Source organism: Capsicum annuum, chromosome 5 (genome assembly GCF_002878395.1).
Source record: "Capsicum annuum cultivar UCD-10X-F1 chromosome 5, UCD10Xv1.1, whole genome shotgun sequence".
Lineage (NCBI taxonomy): Eukaryota > Viridiplantae > Streptophyta > Magnoliopsida > Solanales > Solanaceae > Capsicum > Capsicum annuum.
The window spans coordinates 214,693,955-214,714,957 of NC_061115.1; the positions used below are offsets into that span (position 1 = coordinate 214,693,955).

At 35.1% G+C, this 21,003-nt stretch overlaps 1 pseudogene; it reads right to left on the minus strand.

Moving 5' to 3' along the window:
- Window positions 1-602: 602 nt before the first annotated feature.
- LOC107872147 lies at window positions 603-19,602 on the minus strand (annotated as a pseudogene).
- Window positions 19,603-21,003: the final 1,401 nt, after the last annotated feature.

Sequence of the window (21,003 nt, forward strand, 5' to 3'; positions counted from 1 at the left end):
TAATGCATATGGAATGGAAGACCTGGGAGTAAAACCCATACCAGAACTACAGGAATGTCCTCCTCCGGTTGAAATTTGGAGTCCACTTTTGCAACCAAATTTGATACCCTTCTAATTCAAGAACTACGTTGAAATCATCATAATTGTTGAAAGTTAAGAAGATATTGAAGTTATCATAAACACCTATCTTGACTGATCCTTTTAGCGGTAACTTCTCTGAAATCATAAGATAACTAGTTTTCTCTAGCGCTTATTTTCTTCATGCTTGTTAATTAATAGGTGTTTCGTTACCTCATTAGGATTGGTAAGTTAAGTCTTAGCCCCCCTTGGTTGCACTTATTCATATTGAGGATTTTATTATTATTAATTTAAATAAATCTGGAAAAATTTAAACTCAGTTATTTTCAAATAATCTAGAAATTGTAACAATTCTAAAAAAAATAAAAAAGGTAGCATTGTTCAGTTGATCTAGAAACCAATTAGGATACCCATATAATACATATTTGAGAAACAAATTAAGAAAGAGCACGAAAAAATTCTACGGATGTAAAAATTTCTGTTGTATTAATACAAGTATCACCAGAAATTTTTTTCAAAAAATTCTACCTTAAGCTTGTCTTTCCCGTCATTTCTTCAACATATTCCTTAATCTTGGGTGCCGACTTTATAAGCTGACGGCTTCCAACCACTGAGATAAACTTTAATGAAGCAATATCCCCAAAACTCTATGGATTCTCTTTAAGCTCAGTACAATATCGTATTTCTAATTGCTCGAGCACGGGAAAGGACTCATCTGCAGTAATTTGCCATTCAGAAAAAGGCACCTTATACATTTCTAGAGATTTGAGATTCTGGAAGGCGACTTGTTCCATGTTCCATTCCATCCCCCGTTTGATGCTTGTGTGTAATAGTTGCAGCGTTTGAAGGTCGGGTAGTGATCTCCCAATTCCCGACAGTGCATCTGATGTCAGATTGATGCCATCCAAATAAATTTCTTTCAAGCTCGAAGGGAAGTAAAAATCAAACTGATGTACATGAGTACATCCATCTTGGAAAATATAAACACTTTCAAGTTTATTTAGGACATCCAATCTTGGAGAATATATCTGCCCTGCTGCTGAACAATCCATGCGGAATCCAAGGTTTCGAAGATTGGGAAACCTTTTGAAAATATTCTCCGAGTCTACCGAACAGGAAAACTTGAGAAGCATTAATGTAGTCAGGTTCTCTAACTTTGTTGGTTTGTCAATATCCGAATCAAAGAAAGTAGTTTCGATCTCCACATATCGTATCTTTTCCAGATAGTAGGGGATAATACCAGGTTTTATTCACAGTTATCCACCACCATAGTTTCTAGATTGCAGAGGTTTGAAAATGATGGAGGGAGAGCTTTTTCCTCTATCTCAATCCTTAAAATCCTCAAATGAACAAGCATGCCTATTTCCTTCAGCAAAGTATCTGGCAAAACTATATCACACACCTCCAACCTTTTAAGAAGCCTCAAGTGTCTTACATGCCAGTTATACAGATATCCAGATTCTATCTTCAAAGAGAGGAGGTATTTAGCACAAGGATTTCTCTTTTCTGAACTGAAAAAGGAAGAATCATCTGAATGAATGTCCTCATCAATTCATCATAAATAATGGTCCGTCGCCGCAGCATCAGATCTCAAGAAGAGGATGAAGACCGAACAATTGAGCTCGTCAAATCAAACAATTTTTCCTTTCTACCTTTTATTGAACAAAAATCATGAAAAAGATCATGAATTTGGCTACTCTGTTCGTTACCACCTCTCACAATTACCAAGCTACTAGAAATTAACTCATCCACATAAATCTCCGTTACTTCTTCCACACTCTTCAAATCAGTTGGTTCCACAAGTCCTTCATCACTCCATAAATCTTTCAACGAAGAGATCCAAATAACTTCGTCCTATGGATAACTTGCAAGGTACAATAAGCATGGCTTTAGGTGATCTGACAAATGATCATAACTTAATTGTATAACCTTCATCACTTCCTCTTCATCCTTAAAAATAAAGGAACTCAAATTATTGAGAGCTTCAAGCCACAAAGCCTCTTTCTTTTCCTTCCTTGAAATGACTCCGCCGATCAAATAATGGGCTATTTTTGTTATGGAATGAAAGAGACAAGAAAGAAAATTGAACAGAAACTGAATGAAACTCTTGATTGATTCTTTTTCGAAGAGTACATCTCTATTTACAAGAAACTAAATAAAATAAATAAGGAAAATATGATATTTTCCTTATAGCTATAAGACTAAATATTCTTTAATTAATAAACCCTAGACTTAAAAGGAAATAAATAATGTAAAATATTCTTAGACTAAAAAATAAAAAATAAAAATATTCTACCATTAATGAAAATGACAAAATAAAAGGAAGGTAAATCTCAACATTCCCCCTCAAACTCAAGTTGGTGTATCCAACTTGAGTTTGAACACTGAGTTATTCTTGAAAAGTGCATTTTTTTCTTGATTTTGTTGCAACAATCTAATAAAGTTGTTTTTTCTCATGTTCATGTTCTTCTTCCACAAGTAGTTCTTTTGAAGTCTTGGGTGTGTTTGAACTTGCATACTTTTTTGGCATGACCCTTTTGTTTGCAACTTCTACATAATGCATCGGATTTCCACCAGCAAAATTTTTCAAGTGTATTTTCTTTTTGCAATATTTGTAAGGTGGATAATCAACTTTTCTTTTTTGATGGTTCACGTAAAAAATATATTCAACAACTTTTTCTTTTTTGTAGGTTCTTATTTGCTCTTTTACTTGAAGAGTGCTTATTAATACAACAAGAGAGATGACAGAGAGATCTTTAGATTCTTCCAAAGCGGAGATTGGAAGAGAGATGTGTTTGAAGGTTTGTTGGGCATTGAAAGAGAGAGTATTGATTGTTATGGTGTCACGACCCAAACCGGGACCCTGGCCGTGATGAGCATTCCCAAACCCAAAAGCCTGGAACGCCCTCTGTCTATCTGATAATCATGCACATAATTCATATGATCAAAGAAATACGGAATAGACACAATAATATGGAAACATGGTCAACAATTTAAAACAGTTAAAGGCCTGAAAACATGACCAACAATATTTAATAAACATCTGCAATAGTCTGCGAAATCTTTACTGACATACTATCTGAATAACTGGGACAAGGCCCCAGCAGACCAAAAGCCATACTGAAATAAATACCTAAATGACTAGGCCTTCCGAAGAAAATAAAGCTCACCAACTGAACTCTGAGACAACCCTGTCTGTAGACTCTACTGAGGATCTGGACCCCTAGACTATGCCTCAGTACCTGGGAGGAAGGGAGGGGGTCAGCACAATTGTACTGGCATGCGAAGCAATTCAAAATAGAGTAATTGAACACATATATATATAATATGTGAGAGCAAATGTTCATCAAACATTATGCATAAAACAGTTTCTGAAAAACACATGGGCACCTTCTAAAAACATGTAACCTGTTTGTAAATCTCAAACTCTGATCTGTGTATTACTTCTGAGTTAGGTGGTATCCCCTACAAGTCTGATATTCCACGGGTGATATGGAATCCGCCATTGACTCAGCGGGGAAGCCTCCAACCCGAGTATGCCGCAAGGGTTGGAGTTCCTGAATCTGATACGCCACACAACACTTAAGTCAGCGTATAATAATATATGTAGGTTGGCAAACCACGGTTTTAGGAAATGAGTTGCTTGAACTCAAGCCCTCTTCAGGAACCACCTAACATCTCTGTATGCCCATTTTTAACCTTTTCTGTACATGCAACATTTTGAATGTCAAATATCATGATAGTCTGAAATGTCTATTATTCTGAGTCTGATATAGAATTGGTCTGAATTGGTATCGTCATAACAAGACTTGCAAGTCATGATTTCAGAGCCATAATACATTAAGATAAATCTTTATTTTAAATCATAATTTAGACCACCAAATACATGCAACTGATATAGAAGATTTCGTGTTTCAAAACTCAAGTCAAAATCATGCAAAAACTTCATCAACATATGGTGGTCTAGTGCCTTTATAAAATCCATGCACTCTTTCATTACATGCATTATGAACATTAAACATTCATGCTAGATTCCCTCTTTAGTGATTTAAAACCACCTTTAAATCATAACAAGAGTTCAATCATTTCATATAGTTCTTTTCAAGGATGCATTGCAAAACAATTCATATGCTATGAGAAATCTGAAAAAATTCATAATAAGAGGGAATTCACCAAAAATCATGCTCTCAACAAGAATTCATTCTTAAATACATGGTTTCATACATTCATATTCTCAAATCACTTTAGGGAAGCTCAAAAGACCAAAACAATGATGTTAAAATATTTAATACATGAATATATACATAGATTCAAAAACCCCATTCTAAAACATGATTTTTCTATTCCCATGAGAATTTAGGAAAATCCCACGTACCTCTATTTCAGAAAATAATGGGTGCTTCTTGAAGCTTGTGGATTAGGGATTCCGAATCTCTAATCAATTTTGAAAACCCACGGTTAAATCTTGATTTATTTGGGTTTTTAGTTTGAAACCCTTGGGAGTGTTGTTAAGAATTTTTAGATGAATGTGGATGTATTTTTAAGAATTGGGGACTGAATTTCGTGTTTATGGCTGAATAAGGGTGGGAAAAGGAGCATTTTGCCCCAAAAACGGAGTGTTTAAGTCACTTGAAACCATAAGATATGTGCCCATATGATATCACATATATTTACATAGGAGCCACATATGATATCGCCTATATTTACATAGGCGCCGCATATGCTATCGCATATGCTTTCCAGTGGCCATGTGCGATTGGTTAGGCGACGCATACTACTTTGAAAGGCCATAACTTCTTGCTCGGGTGTCAAATTTTAGCAAAATTGATATTGTTGGAAAGTTAACTCGAAGACCTATTATTTGACACATAGTAGGCTCTCTAATTTGACATATATAGAGAGTTATGGTCGATGGAAACTAACACAAATTAAAATGTCCACTAAAACTTAATCGATTGATATAGTTTATGGTTTAAATTTATGCTCAAATGGATTCACATACTACATAAATATGCCAAATTGACATAGGATTTAAGTCTTTGTGATTATCAACGCATCAGAGTCATGGTTTTTATTCTAGCCCAAAATACGGGGTTTTACATTATCTCCCCCTTGGGATCATTCATCCCCGAATGATGGATAGAATGTCTAAGTCTTAAGGGTATCGGATAACGCGGACATGATATGTTCCCTAAGAAAGAATACAGTGATCGGAAACATGACTATAAGATCGGAACTATTGATGTTTTAAATGCTTATGCCGGACAGGTATAACCGAGGCATGGAACACACGACTGAAGCTACTCATAGGCTGAATTCTAATAATGAATCATGCATATCTGATGCATGGATCTGTGACCGAGTTGTTCTCATGAATGCAGGACTGAATACACTGATAAGCTGAACTTTTCTATTGAACATGCATTTCTAATGCATACATATCTGACTGAACTGACGTATAAACATATTGCTATATACACAATAATAACTTATGAGAAGCTTGTAATAACAATATATGCATGCAACTGAATGGGGTATCTCCCCCTTTGTACCCTATGTCCCTTTATGAATGCTCAATTCACTAAGATACTCGAAAACTGAGGCGATGCATACGGGACCTACGAATTGAATCATAACTGAACATCTAAAATCTCAATTTAATGCATGATGCATGAACTGGGCTATACTCTTAACTATTGGTATACTCTATCTTGGAATAGTAGCATGTCTGAGATTTCGAGTAGCATGAATAAGTGCAAAGACGAGAAAATAAGTCATGCGAATCTGACTGCTAAACTGATTTATTGGCCATACAGACTGAATTATACTACACCCTCATACTTAACTGGACAATTCTCTAAAGAAATTCTAGCAGTAATAGGGAGCCATGCATCTTGGGTATGGATTACACAAGAAATCCAACTGAGAAATCACCATATTGACACTACTCTGCAGTCTGGAAAATAGGCATATAACTCCTGAATTAGGATAGAATTACCAGGCCTTTGGCATTACAACTTCTTACTTTCAAGCTTAGCACACTTCTCGAATATCACGTAACTATACTATTCTCCTTAAATATCATATTCATTCGAATCAGCTTAAAATTCTCATATGAGCATTGACAAATCTTTCTACTAATGTTAGAAATAACTTAATCCCTTCGCTGTGATCAAGCCTAACTCTAAGTCACAAAAATACAACATGCCAAACCACGCTATTATTCTAAACCATATGATGCAATCTTCTATATCTCCTTTAAATATCACATCCTAAGTATAACATGCCTTACCACTTCAATGACTACTCTGAGCTCTTACTATGAAGTCGTTAGCGCATATAGCATTCCTTTACAACAATCTCAACATGTCATTCAAGCCTATCTTTATAACCACATATGAACTTCAAAGCAAACACTCATAAAGGCATACTTCACATATTCTCTAAACCACTATCAATATCACTCCCACGAGCTACCCTAAGAACATACACATACAAAATTCCACTAACCATCATATAAATAAAAACTTGGCCCCAAATCTTACTTCATACTTATGTCCTTATCTAAACAAGTGTACTATGATGTTCTACCAACAAGGAATAATTACTAACCACCACTATCATCTCATACGGAGGAGTCACAAAAAGATTAGAACATAAGATCTGTGGAATGATACTATATGAAGCTTGACACTCATCTGAGGCCTGAGGAATAGCAAGACAACAACAGGGACTCACCAAAGCGCTTTGATATGCCACACGACACTTAAGTCAGCGTATAATAATATACCTAGGTCGGCAAACCACTATTTTAGGAAATGAGTTGCTTGAACTCAAGCCCTCTTCAGGAAACCACCTAACATCTCTGTATGCCCATTTTTAACCTTTTCTGTACATGTAACATTCTGAATGTCAAAAATCATGATAGTATGAAATGTCTATTAGTCTGAGTCTGATATGACATTGGTCTGAATTGGTATCGTCATACCAAGTCTTGCAAGTCATGATTTCTGAGACATAATACATTAAGATAAATGTTTCATTTAAAGCATAATTTAGACCACCAAAAACATGCAACTGATATAGAAGATTTCGTGTTTCGAAACTCAAGTAAAGATCATGCAAAAACTTCATCAACATATGGTGGTCTTGTGCCTTTAGCAAATCCATGCACCCTTTCATTACATGCATTATGAACATTAAAAATTCATGCTAGATTCCCTCTTTAGTGATTTAAAACCACCTTTAAATCATAACAAGAGTTCAATCATTTCATATAGTGCTTTTCATGGATGCATTGCAAAATAATTCATATGCTATGAGAAATCTGAAAAATTCATAATAACAGGGAATTCACCGAAAATCATGCTCTCAACAAGAATTCACTCTTAAATACATCGTTTCATACATTCATATTCTCAAATCGCTTTGGGGAAGGTCAAAAGACCAAAACAATAATGTTAAAACATTTAATACATGAATATATACATAGATTCAATAACCCCATTCTAAAACATGATTTTTCTATGCCCATGAGAATTTAGGAAAACCCCGCGTACCTCTATTTTGAAAAACAATGGGTGCTTCTTAAAGCTTGTGGATTGGGGATTCCGAATCTCTAATCAATTTTGAAAACCCACGATTAAATCTTGATTTATTTGGGTTTTTAGTTTGAAACCCTTGGGAGTGTTATTGAGAATTTTTAGATGAATGTGGATGTATTCTAGAGAATTGGGGACTGAATTTTGTGTTTATGGCTGAATAAGGGTGGAAAAATGACCATTTTGCCCCAAAAATGGAGTGTTTAAGTCACTTGAAACCATAAGATAAGCGCCGCATATGATATCGCATATATTTACATAGGCGCCGCATATGATATCGCCTATATTTATATAGGCACCGCATATGATATCGCCTATATTTACATAGGCGCCGCATATGCTTTTTAGTGGCCATGTGCGATTGGTTAGGCGACGCATACTACTTTGAAAGGCCATAACTTCTTACTCGGGTGTCGGATTTTAGCAAAATTGGTATCGTTGGAAAGTTAACTCAAAGACCTATCATTTGACACATAGTAGGCTCTCTAATTAGATATATACAGAGAGTTATGGTTGATGGAAACTAACACAGATTATAACATTCACTAAAATTTAATCGATCGAAATAGTTTCAACTCGTCCTTGAGTTGAAGGACATCTATGGTCTAAATTCATGCTCAAATGGATTCATATACTACATAAACATGCCAAATTGGCATAGGATTTAAGGCTCTGGGATTATCAATGCATCAGAGTCATGGTTTTTATTCTAGCCCGAAATGCGGGGTGTTACACATGGTTTGAAACAAGATTTAAAATTATATGGGTTAAAAATTGATTAAAAATAGCCCTACGTTAAAAATAAAAGTAAGGGTTAAAAATAGTCTTATGTTAAAAATAAAAGTAAGATTAAAAATCAATTGAAAAAAAGTATGGATTAAAAGTGGTTGAAATTTTTTTTTCTTCAATAAATTCACAGATCCATGAGGATCGATGAAGGCTTTGATACCACTATTATGGAATGAAGGAGACAAGAAAGAAAATTGAACAGAAATTGAATGAAACTCTTGATTGATTCTTTTTCTTGAATCAAATAGAAGAGTACATGTCTGTTCATAAGAAATTAAATAAAATAAATAAGGAAAATATTATATTTTCCTTATAGCTATAAGACTAAATATTCTTTAATTAATAAACCATAGACTTAAGTAAAATATTCTTAGACTAAAAAGGGAAAAATAAAAATATTCTACCATTAATGAAAATGACAAAATAAAAGGAAGGTAAATCTCAACAATTTTTTCACCAACATCCTTTAGTTCATTAGGGAAACATTCTTCTCTGAACACGCTTTTACCTAACAACTCCCAACTTTCTTACGGTCTTAGCAATCGAAGATCAGAGGATCACTATGGCATTTTTCATGAAAATCCACTTCTATTAGAGTACGTGCTGTAGTGATCAGGGACTTTAATGTAACAGTTGCCTATGGATGGAACGGTTTGCCTAACGTTTTCCAAGGAAGTAGTAAAATGGGAATTAAAGAACACAATGATTTTTTACGTGGAAAACACCCGGCTCAAAAAGGTGTAAAAAACCATGATTTGCACCTCTACAGGGTTTAACCCCATTTTCACTAAATAAGTCTGACCCTCAACAACAACTGATTACAAAACTCTTGTAACCTAGGAATTATAAACTCTAATTCCTAACTACACATACACCACCCAAGGTATGTGTTCCCAAAGTCTCTGAGTTTTCCCAAACTCGAAGACTAGCTCCTAGTTTAGTTTATAACACGCTGAAACTAATATTACATCAATAGTTCAACACAATGAACAACTCCTAACAATCAACGCTAAAACTCTTAGCTAGATTCTATACTAGGACCAGGTTCTTCAATTTTGTTTCTTCACTGATTGAGTAGCACTTTGTGAAGTCAATCTATTGATTGCTCTTTTCAGCTTTGTAGTGCGAAAGTTACTCTGAATGATACATCTTCTATTTAAGCACAGCTCTTCAAAAAGTCATTCTTTATTTCAAACTCTCCCTTCATTCAGAACTCTCATAGCATAGAGTTCTACTTCAAGTGAGATTCCTTCTTCAATTCCAACTCTTGTCTCCTTAGTGTTGTAGTCAAACTCCAACTCTTTAAATCAGCACATGTTTATTTTCTTAAGTTTATCTGAATTAATCACCCATCTGGTTCGTCCTTAATTTTTGCATGCTTGTCTTTAATCATCGATGATTTTGCTACAAGTTTCATCTACATGAGACACTATGCCTGTGAACCAGCTTGACTGACATGTTTCATATCACTTTTTCAATTTGTCAATTATCAAAACTACATCGTACCCAAAAAATTCCCCTTTTTTGATGATGACCAACCTCTTGTCTTTGTCCATTCAAACATCTTCATCTGTAGGCACTGAAGTATAAAATACTAGAATGAAACAAGTTAGTCAATGGGTTATGAACATTGCACAACCCTCGTATCTTTTCCCTTTTGGCATCATCGAAAAACCATTTCAATGCAATAATATACTAGCAAAAGTGATTTGTTATACAATTCATGGCCACTGGGGCTATGGCCAAAACAATCAGACAAAGACTTTAGCCAACATAATAATATATTAAAGAGAGCAAGAACATGAGTTAATTAAGCAAAGATAATCATTCCATTAAACAATCAGAGTATATTCTACATTAAACCCAAGTTAGTACTAAACAAAGCAAAACAACTGAGCATTAATTAAAAAAAGAATATGGTATAAATATGGGACATGGCTAAGGATACAAATAGTGTGGAGCTAATGAGAAATGTGGAATATGTGATATCAACTGTGTCAATTGACGAATGACTTCAACATTTTCTGCCCTCTCTAAATAAAGGTCAAGCTTCAAAGTTATGATCCTAGACTGAAGGACCTCTTATTCTACTTCAAAGTCTTATGTAACTTCTAGTTCAGAATTTTTTTCAGCTAAAAAATTTCTTTAATTTTTTTTTTAAATGAGTGTTAGCCCTTCTTATTGAAACAGGTAGAGCAGTATGATTCATCTATTCAAGAACATCCTTTGTTGTTTGAAAGGTCAAGCCTGAACTAGGACTGAGAAGTGCTAAAAAATCTGAGCCTATTAGAATCCAAAAGGGAGAGCATGTCTCCTTTCTATCCTTCAGAAACATATGTTGCATGTGATTGATGATTAAACTTGTCAAATCCATGGTACAAAAACTGATATTGAGGTTGAGAAAGAAGAAGGAATTTCTGGTGTAGGATTAATACATTTGTGCACAACCATTTAGAGAGAATCAGAGAAAGTTTGGTCAACCAATTCATCAGCTTTATAAGACAAGGAGAGGATGAAATGTGAGGAATTGAATAGGTGTGCTCAACTATTTCAACTTAGACAGACTATACTTATGTCATTGTAGAACATACCTAATAAGAAGAACTTTATGGTCACAATTGCTTATTTGTACCTATTTTTCTGCACAATCTAATACAAAATTAGGTTAGAAGAGTAAAAAATCTGGAATTGGGACACACAACTAAATGTGCAAGACTGAATAGAATAACATTTTAGCTAATAGGATTAAAAAGAAAAATGGTTATTCTAGTCAATCATTGAGGGGAGTTTCTGCAATTTTAATCATCCCCAAGTCTAACCTATTCCTTTCAAAATGCTCTCTACTTAGCGCCCTTGGTGCTTCTCCAGTCAATTAAGTAACCCATATAGTCAACATCTTAATAGCCCTTAAAAGTGAAATTGATTTCATTTGGATACCATAGTCTCAAGTCATTGATTCCCATAAGATATCTTAAGATTCTTTTGACAGCACCAATTCTTATGAACTACCAACAATATTATCAGTAGCTTATATTAGTGTTATTTATGCATCAATTTCTTGATTTGTTGTTCCCCCTATCAATATACCCTCAATCTGTACAATAGTTGGACTAGGTGGTACAAAATGTTCATGTGCATTCTCATTAGTTTCACTGTCATCCCCCTCTTTTTTTTAAAGAGGATCTCCCTTGCTTCCCCCTTACATGAGCACTCCAAATCTATCCTATTTTTTTTAAACTCTAGTAATGGTGTTTATTTTGCCATCTCAACAGGATCCATTCCCCCTTTAAATGTGGTGAGTGAAAGGAACTTTATCTGTTTTCAATCTTATGCCTTGAGCAAGATTTATTCATGTACTAATTTTTCTTGCCTCATTTCACTCTTACCTGCAAAACCGATTAGTGTCATGACCCGAGCCAGGGCCTATCTGTAATGAGCATCCCAAACTATGGAGGCCTGGGCACCCTTCTACATCTGGTAATCATGCAGAATACTCATACAATAAAGAAAGAATGCAGAAATATAAATCCTTATAGAATCATGGCCATGCCTTGAGTTAAGTACATCAATACGAAAGAAAATCCATCAACATCTAGACAACATTTGTTTCTGTCTTAGAAATCTCTAGTACGTACAAAATTAACAACTGTTTAAACTGGGACAAGGCCTCCCAGTGGACCTAAACCAAAGTAAATAGCAAGTGACTGAAAAGAACTAGGCCTTCTAGAATAAAGAAGGCTTACCAACTGCACACTTCACTTATGTCTGAATAACTCTACGGCTTAGTAGGACCTCGAGACTGAGCCTCAGACCCTGAAATATAGGGGGTCAATACAATCATACTGGTATGCAGAGTAATCCAAAAACAAAATACAACTTTTATACAACATAGGTAAAGGCTATTATAAAACACGTTAACACAAAATCATTTGAAAACACATGGGCATAGTATAATGATTTTCGAAAATAATGCAACATAAATAAGCTAGATGGTACACCCTACAATTTCATATTTTTCACCGACTGTCAAATCTCTATTGCCGCCAAGATTGGAGTACTAATGCAGGAAAGACATAAGATCACACAACAAGGTACCACAACTCCAATCAAGTCAATATGTCATGGTTGGGCTCAAGATCACACAAAAGTGCTCTGAACCATAGGTCCTGAGTTGGGATGACATAGTATTAGATACGCAAGATCACATAGAAGGGTACCAAGTTCTCGTATCGGCAAATCATGATTTCCAGCATAGAGTAATCTAACTCGTTCTTTCTTTGGATAACCATCTAACTCACATCAATCAAGCTTTAAGTTTAATATAAAGAAAACATGCATCATGCTCACAACATTCTTTTCATTTGAGGCGATTCCTCCGCGGGGTATCGTCATACCCTGACTTGCAAGTCATCAGTACTACATAAATTCTCAAAACTTCTTATGCAAAACATAGTGAGAACACCAACAAGACTCCCATACAACAACACATGCACAATGATTCCCAATATGTAATAGTCAAGAAACTTCATTATTTATAAAGTAGTACAATAGTGGATGTAAAACTCATGCTCTCAGTAGTTTAACAATAGTATCATGTGGAGTACATAAAACATCGTCATGGAAATTAAAAGATTCACAACTCATGTTCATAACACCTTTCAAAATTCAAATCACATGTCCACCATTTCAACAATTAAGATATATAAGCAAACAACCCCATGATCTTTCAATATTCTTCTCAAAACCATATCACAATGCATGATTTTTGTGTTAAAACAAAACCCCACTTATAATTGCATACATACTTAAGTAAATATTAAAATCTTGTTTAAATTCGTATCAAAATCATGCCCATGATATTAGGAAAACCCCATGTACCTTATTGTGTTAAGTAGAGAGAGAAACCCAAATCTTAATTGATTCTTTGGAGTTCTTGACCTTGAGGATGAACTCTTGATCTCATGAGAAGGAACTAGGGTTTTGATTTGACATAATAAGATCAGTTTTTGATGTATTTTGCCCTAAAAATAATTTAATTTCGTGTTTGGGCTAATTAGGGTGAAGTAAAATGACCCCTTTTCCCTTAAAAACATGGATCTTGACTGCAGAAAAATACATGGGGCGGACTATCCAGGGAGTCGTGAGCTCTGGAGCACTGCTCTGGGCGAGGCGTCGCGGCCTCCATTGCGGCTCACCCAAGCGCCGGACTGGGCAAGGCGCTGCGGGCATATGTCCCCGAGATACTATTTTTGGGTTACCAAACATGCTCTTAAGCTTGTCCAAAATTTCCGAAACTCACCCGAGATGTACTATTGACTCCTCCGATCATGAATCAACTTAAAAATTAACTTTTCAAGGTCGAAAAGGTCAAAATAAAATCATCAAAGAATAGGAGCTCAAAATATGACTAAGTCCTTTTCTTAACACTTAGAAAGAAAAACATCATTCAAGTTGTCAGCTCATTAAGCATGCTACAAAGTGATACCGAGTGGAGAAAAATTATGGGGCGTAAAATTATGGGGCGTTACACTTGGGTCCTTTCTTATGAGTAAAAGAGTGAATCAAATTTCTCTTAGCCCATCGAGGCAACAGGCGGTGTGACCTCTTTCATTGATCAGTTTTGCTTTTCATCCTATTTGTCTGTACTACCAAGAAGTTAGATTTCTTTGCCAAATTAGTGCTCCTATCTCTACTTTTAGCAGCAACCAGAAATTTAGTAGTTGGATGTCCATGATTACCACATAAATAACATAAATCCTTAGTAACATTAGAGCTTTTGAAAAAACCCAATCCAGCCCTTTCACTGTGAGTTTTTTCACTGCGTTGATGAATAATTCTTGAGCAATTTGTCCATTTGTTTTCCTTCTCAAGATTAAGTTTTAGTTTAGAGACTTCTTTGATTAATTTGTTCACCTTGTTTTCTTCTCATCACTATATTCTTGTTTGGACTTAGGTTAATTCAAGGTCAATATTTTCTTATTCATCATTTTTGATTCTGTTTCCTTTTCAGAAAGAGTCAATTTTAAAATTTCAGATTTTAGGGTCAGATTTTAAGAATCAAGTTGACCAACCTGTTCCCTAAGAGCGCAGTTTTCCTCTTCAACATTGTTGTTACAAGTTTCTAGATCAATAAAATCAAACTTGAGACTTGTAAGATTGTTGAATAACTCATTCCTATCAGAAGTTAATTCTTGGAAATCATTAATTGGAGCACTCATTAAGGAAATCTTCTAATTCTTCATCATCTAATTCATCACTTTCAGATGCCCTATTTAAATCTTCCATGGTCTTCAAATTTCCAACTAACTCATCAAGCGACATTCTAGTGAGATCCTTAGCTTCTCTTATGGCTGTAACTTTGAAATCCCACTTAGACTTTGGTAGCACTCTCAAGACCTTCTCTACCTGTTCCTCATTAGATAAAACCTTTCCCAGAGATGATAACTCATTTACCAATAAAGTTAACCTAGTTATCATTTCTTGTAGTGGCTCATTTTTCTCCATTTTGAAAGTCTCATATTCAGTAAAAAGTAATGCAATTTTGAATTTTCTCACTTGTCTAGTGCCTTTATGTGCATTCACTAATGCATCCCAGATTTGTTTAACAGTGTTGCAATTAGACATTCTATTGTACTCGGCTGGACCAAGACCCCAAACAAGAATGTTTCTGGCATTTGCATTCTTTTTTAGTGCAACAAGATTTTCTGAGGTGAATTTACTCCTTACCTTTTTCATTTGTTCTCCATTTCCTATCTTCATGGGAATTATTGGTCCATCAATAATTTGTCCCATAATTCATAATCGACACTTTGAAGAAATGTTTCCATCCTAGTTTTTCACCAAATAAAGTGAGACCCATCAAAGAGTGGAGGTCTAGTAGTTGATTGACCTTCACTATGACCAATAGGTGTTGCGAAATTCATCATATTGATCTTTGTCTTAGGTGTTAACCCTTTTTAAGACAACCTTGCTCTGAGACTACTTGTTAGAGTACGTGCCCTACTAATTAGTGACTTTAACGTAAGAGTTTCCTATGGATGGAATGAGTTGCCTGACGTGTTCCAAGAAAGTAGTAAAATGGAAAGTAAAGAACACAATGATTTTTTACGTGGAAAACACCCGGCTCAAAAAGGTCTAAAAACCCCTGATCTGCACCTCTACATGGTTTAATCCCAACTTCACTAAATAAGTTTGAGCCTCAACAACAACTGATCACAAAACTCTTGTAACCTAAGAATTATAAACTTTAATTCCTAACTACACACACACCACCCAAGGTATGTGTTCTCAAAGTCTCTGAGTTTTCCCCAACTCAAAGACTAGCTCCTAGTTCAGTTTATAACACACTGAAACTAATATTACATCAATAGTTCAACACAATGAACAACTCATAACAATCAACACTAAAACTCTTAGCTAGATTCTATACTAGGACCAGGTTCTTCAATTGTGTTTCTTCACTAATTGAGTAGCACTTTATGAAGTCAATCTGTTGATTGCTCTTTTTGAAATTTAGATGGAAAAGGTCTTGTCAGATCATCACATGTTGCAGTGTCCCACAAGTTATCCAAGACAATAAGGTACCTCTTTCCAAACATCTGTTTCCGTAGCTTACCAGCAACGTCATTGTCTATGCCATCCTCGCTGATTCTTTCTTTCAAATTAATAACTTCATTGAAAATTTTCTGCAACAACTTTTTCTCATTCCTTTCCTGGTCAACTGTGCACCAAGCATGAATATCGAAATTACAAACAACAGACATATCATTATACACTTTGTAATCCAAAGTAGTTTTTCCAAGCCCAGGCATGCTGACTATGGAAATGGCATCTACCTCAGCTAGTCCGTTGGTGAGCTTCCTGATTATCCACTCTGTCTCCTTCTCAAAACATACAGTTATTTTACTAGCTATTGATGACTAGTTTATAACTGGATTGTTGGGAGAGTTTGAAAAAATGATACTCGTTTTCTTGGAGATCTTCTCTTGTACCTCCTTTTTGACAAGCTTCATCTTTTCTACAGTATCAAGAAGTAAGAAAATAAACTGCAAGAGACAATGATCTCTAGAAAGAATTGAATTAATGGCATGTTCTGCCTCGTATTCCATATCTAGAACACGAGTCCAAAGATCTATATGCAATTCTTGCTCCACATTCCCAAAGAACGATCTTATGAGTTCTAGGTTTTCTTTCACCCAACTGATTTCTTCTTTTATCAAAACAACTGAATAAGCATTGGAATTGAGCAAGTCATTTAAGTTTCTGAGTGGAAGATTCATGAAGAGAGGTCCATCACTCATAGGGAAGCAGAGCTCAGATGAGTCTGCAAGGGCTTTCAAAGAAAACATGTTTCAGATCTTTCTTTGAAAGTTCAATATTATCCAGCAAGTCTTGACTTGCACAACTTATTTTTTCCATATTCTCTTCATTCGTTAAGTTCTCTTCTAAGTTGCAAATGAGAATGGACACCTCCCTAATAAGTGCTCCAACACACGCCAATAGAACAAATAACTTTTCATAATGAATAAAGTCCTTTGCCACATCTATAAGAAAAAGCAATAGGAACTCTATCATGACATGAATGTTGGACACTGAAGTGCTACGAGGTATAGCATTAAGCATGTGCTGTTGTAGGTGAATCATATATTCTAAAAGAATGTCTGGAGATGCTTCTAGGATCTTGTTAAATGAAGCATCCAAGTTCTGCCGACTTTGAAACTTCCAATATTGTAGAACATATGTGCATAACCTCCAGTGAGACTGGAATTATCTTCAAAAGTAGATAGACTAGCATGGAATTCACTTTAAGTATATGATCAAGTTCATATTCTTCAACTGTTTCATCTTCATCTTCTTCATCGGTCCCATCTTTAATGTTTTCATATGTTTCATCTTCGTCTTTTTCATCTTTCATATCAAGTTGATAAGACAAAAGGACAAAACAAAAGTGTCCTACTCTCTCAGTCTGATATAGGATTCCTAGCTCGAGACCTTTCACACGAAGCCAAGCACGTGAGTTGCAACAAATCCAAGCCTTGCTCACATTCTTGGCCATGTGTGAGTCCTTTGTGAGCCCATCTAAGGGTCTATATTTAATAAAATGTGAAGAGGCCCACCAAGACACCCTAAACCCACCCACTTAAATGCCAAGGGTTATTTTGGTCTTTGTCCCTCCTTTCTAAGTGACTATATAAGCCATGTTATAGGGATAGTCTTGCTTTAGTTCATTCCTATTATTCAAGAAACAAAAGACTTGTAAATTTTTTACTTTTCTTTCTCATTTGGAGAGGCCAAAATCAAATTTTCACTAGTAGAGTGATACTAGTGTTGTATCTTGGCTAGAAACTAGGTTCTTGGGGTTCTTTAAGTTCCTATTGGTCCTAGTTATAACTTGGTATTGATATTTATTAGTCTTAGGGACCTTTCTCTTATTAGGGTTCTTAGATTAATGAATATTGTGTGTCAAGTTTCTATCTCTTTCTTTGTAAATCTTGTTAACATTGTGTTGTTGAATATATAAGTCTAGTGAAGCCGTGTGGGGCTCTTTCGATTCACTAGAAATATTGTCTTCGTTTTTCTTGTTGTTAAACTCACTTTTCTAGTTCAAACAAGTGTTGCAAGCCTAGTGAAGCTGTGTGTGGCCATTTTCGATTCACTAAAACTTTGTTGTTCATGTTGTTGTTCTTGTGTTGGTTGGAATCTCTTGATACACACTTAGTATTGTATCACAGCCATAAGTTGAAGCTGCAGTAAGACATATTCAATTTCCTTATGCTCAACGCAACCATTTAGTTTCAGCCCATGGAAATCTCTTAAATTGCCAAATACATTCTGAAGAAGCTCATATTGAGTCATTGATGGTAAAAGCAACTTAGAACGAGCCTTGGGTAGATAATGGAGATTCACAAGGACTGGGTCCAAAAGTTAAACCAACTGATCCTCAGTAATGATGGCACTTGATTCAGAATAATGATTTGAGAACTTTTGATATTTTCAAGAAGGCGAGGAACGACATGATCCTTTAACTTAACCAGCATGTCATCTCCACTCTGATTAAAAAGTAAATGAACCAGATCATGAACCTCATATGATATGCAAGACATTTCGGCATAAGAACCATCTGAAATGTAACAACAAAGCTGTAAACATGCCGACAAAAATGTCAGCTTCAATTTCAGCTTTTCAATTTGATCCGTATCAAAAACAATTTGATCTTCTTCAATCTTTAACCTCTCTATGAAATCAAGAATATTGACAATGTTCTCACGAAGCACAACAGATGATACCTGCTAAAAGACCAAATGTGCATCAAAATTTTCAGTGAACATATTCGTCATGACAATTTTACTCTAAATTAACAGGCAACTAACGTAAATATAGAGGGCCTTCTTGAAAATAACCTACTGCATAAGCTAAATATTTGTCCTATAGTTACAGTTTATATGATAAACAATAGTTAGATTTCTCAGAAGGTGACTCGACTAATGAAAATTGTTCGATAAAGTCACTTGTCTTTGATTTGTAATAGAAAACTACTCTAATTTTACCATTTCACCTATAAAATCATTCTACACATTCAGGTGGTATTCAACTGCTCAATAACTTTTCCACTCAGTTAGGCGTTGAAATTTTGGGGATGAATGTGTCTGCTGCAGGTACATTATCAATGGCAGCCCAAGAACACAGGTACTCAGACCACAGACGAAAGAAGTCCTTCTCAGACTAAGAGAGGCTTCATCTAGAGAAAAAAAATGAAAAAATAAATATAGAAAAAATGGTAGTACACTCTATAAAAAAAATTGTTAGCAGAACAACTACGCAAAGAAATAACAATGAATCCAGAACTGCCAGAGCCAAGACTTAGAATTTCCTTAATTCCAAGAGAAGAGACAAGATCACCCAGAACAGGAACAAGACTGGGACTATCAGACGGAGACAATGACGAGTCTGAACGAGACTACAACTCAGCCATGGACCAATTTGCACAAGACCCAAATACCAATGAAGATTCCAAAATGGAGTTTGATTTAGAAGCATTACACAATCTGGATAAGTAAGCAATGACGATATTACAGACGTATGCAATGATTTAATAGATAAATAAATAGACAGATAAAGTAAAGATATAGACATGTGATCGTCGGCCCCACCCAAGTTACCAAAAGTCTTATCAAATATAAAGGATTTGAAATCCATAAAGTATATTTGAAGTCCACAAATGACTATAAATACCCCCTTTAGAAGACTTAAATATAAGTATCTAGAGAGGAAAAAAAATCAAGAGTGAGAAAGTTCTTAGTTTCAAAAATTTGTAAGTTAGTTCAAATTCAAAAAACAAAAAAGAGTAAAAAATCTATATTAGTTTCTTAGTTCTTCATTCCCGGTAGCACTTGAGTTTTCAGGAAACTCCCGGAAGGAAAACCTCACTTCTTCCTTAAGACATGTAAGTAGTCGTTACATAGATCTTTGTATTTTTCTTCCAAGTTTGCAAATTATGTTTGAATTAATCAAGATCATATTTTATTTCAGTTATGTTTTTAATATTATAAGATCTAGATCGCCGAACCGCCATTTTCCCGATCTTTTAAAATTCATTACTTATTAGTGCATATTTAATTATTAGTAGATGTGTCTTTAATATTATAAGATCTGGATCGCCGGTGGTTCACCGCCAGTTTTTTGGTCTTGTAAAATTAGTAAATTACTTATAAATATACCCCCAGTATATGGTTATTCTTTTAGTATTTTAGCAATAATGATGGATTAATTTGTAAATTCTTAGAAATTTAAAAAGTCCGCATAAGATTAAAAAAGGACTGTGTTATTCTCCCGGGGTGTGATTAAATAAGATATTTCTAAAATACCTAAAGCTTGAGAAAAAGAGATGAACAGGGTATAAAAAATATATATATATATATTTTATTTTTGGGAGAAATATACTTTGATCTTTATGACTTGGACACTTATACTGGACTAAGGACAACGAAAGAGGGAGTACTGAGTAGGATTTTACACCATATAAAAAACACATCCACATTAACTCTGCTTTATTTTCTCATAACTACTTACCTGCTTTAATTACTTGTTTATATTACTGTAATGCCCCAAAAGTTTTCAAGCTAAAATTTATCCCTAAAAGTATCAAGCATGGACTTCTAGAGTGAATTATACTCAACTTTCAGTAGAATTATTTAAATTTTAACTTTTCATTACGTAGGTGACTAAATAAGCTTTCCGTTGATATAAGATTCGTCAAAAATGGACATCCGGTGAGGGAGTTATGGCTATTTTATGTGCTAGTCGTAAAACATCATCATTCAGGTGTTTAGCGCGTCGCGGAAGATCCCAATTTCGCATTCATCAATTTCCAGTGAGACTCCGTGATCGTGGCGCATCGTAGAGTGAGACAATTTGCCAATTAGCAATTTCCAGTGAGCTACCGTGATTGTGGCATGTCGCGGTGGCCCATCAAATCGGTCACCAATTGTATTTTTACTCTATCTCATTAAGGGTAAAAATGGTACTTCTCCAACCC